Here is a 1,952-nt window from a genome sequence, read left to right on the forward strand (position 1 = left end):
CCTGCATCAAAGCTACTGGGTATTGCATCAATGCAAGAGGCACTAGTGTGTACAGCAGTCTGGACCACCACCTCTCAAGGTCTCGCTGTATGGTGGTACAACATACAGTGAGTGGTTTTCAGGATAAAAAGGACGGAAACGATGTTTATGTTTATCTCTATTCCAATTTTCTGTACAGGTTCCGAGGTGATGCAAAACTTTTTCTGATGCGTGTAGAAGCGGTATACAAAATCCATTGAAAGGGGGCGCGTTTCGTAACGGGATGGTTTATGCAGCGCGTGTGCGTAATGGAGACGCTCAACGAACTCCAGTGGCGGACTGTACAAGACAGCCGTTGTGCATCGCGGAGAGGTTTACTATTAAAATTTCGAGAGAGTGCGTTCCGGGAAGAGTCGGACAAATATTACTTCCTCTCACATACGTCTCGTGAAATGATCATAACAAGAACATTCTAGAAATTGAAGCTAATATGGAGATTTGCCTCCAAACTTTCTTCCAACGGACCATTCGTGGACAGAATATGAGGGAACCACATAATGGTATAAGAAGTACCCTTCACCACAGTCAAGTGACTTAAGCATGTAGATGTGGATGTGTTCCTAATAGTAGCTTTCGTTTAATGAAACGATATCCATATTCAGAATATGAAGTTCATGGGTAATAAGCCTTAACACGCCCGAATAGCGGTGCTCGTGAAAGCACTGCTTCCGGGACAGGGTGTTGCGCCGGCCACGGATCGAATCCGCCCGGCTGATGAAGAACAAGGGTCGGTATGTCGGCTATCTTCGATGTGGTTTATTGGCGGTTTCCCACACACACACACAAGATGAATAGCCTGCTCACGTTCACATGAATACCCCTGTAGGCAATTGGGGTGCACATAATCTCTTCTGGGCTATAACGGTGTAGTGACAGGAAGGAAATACAGCCATGTCTTAAAATTAACCACACCACATTCGTTACTAACAATACCGACCCTGAGCCGATGTGGGCCAAATGCACAAGAAAAAGGAGATGGCTAACAAGAAACATTATTCCCTGGTCACTTACTGACGTTTTGAACAATGGTTGTCTATTGGTTTCCAATTATCCCGGCGCACGAGCCTGTGTGGTCGGTGTACGAAAGAAAACCAGAAAGCTCAGCACACTTAGAAACGAGGTATTACTCCGACACTCAGAGACGGGAGTGAATGCTGTCTCAGGCAGATACGCGCTTTAGATAACATTCTACGCTGCAATCAGACGTCGACCCCAGCGGAGTAGGGCCGTATCTAACATTCGGCCTGTCAGCTGGCTGATGCCACGTTGTTTATGAGATTAGCGCGAAGTAAGAGGAGCTGGCAAAGCTGATTATGCTAGCGAGCGCTGACGAGACATTCAGCACCGCGCACGCTAATCTCATGTTGCTGTGCACCGGTATGTTTACACAGGAGCCAGGCACGTGGTCTGGCGCTAGTGCTGTCAACATGTTAGTCCCAAAAAGACTGTGTAAGACGTGTAACATCCCCTTAGAAAAATTAGTGAATTACTGTGCTGATAAACCTCTTACGTTATTTGATTTTCAAACAGCTGAGCATAACTGAAAGTACTCAGACATTTCTCTCTTTACTCATTCTGATCAACACTAAATGGACACACAATATTTTTAGCGCAACGCAATCTGATGTTCAATAATCCCTACAAAAGAATGGCCCTGACTTACAGCAGCCTATACCTTTCATGAATCACTTACCTCACAAAAATCTTCGTTACTCGAACTACTGCAATACAGCGAGCGCCAATACTGCCAGCTAAATAAAAGATTCAAACTACGGAAGTCACTAACTACTGATAGGCACAGTTAGCAAATGCAAGATTTTGATAGAGAACAAACAATGTATTTACCTTAATAATATTCAAAAGTCATCATATATCAGTTCATGATATACAGTATTACAAATTTACTCTTTCTG

This window comes from Schistocerca gregaria, chromosome 5, assembly GCF_023897955.1.
Source record: "Schistocerca gregaria isolate iqSchGreg1 chromosome 5, iqSchGreg1.2, whole genome shotgun sequence".
NCBI classification, from domain to species: domain Eukaryota; kingdom Metazoa; phylum Arthropoda; class Insecta; order Orthoptera; family Acrididae; genus Schistocerca; species Schistocerca gregaria.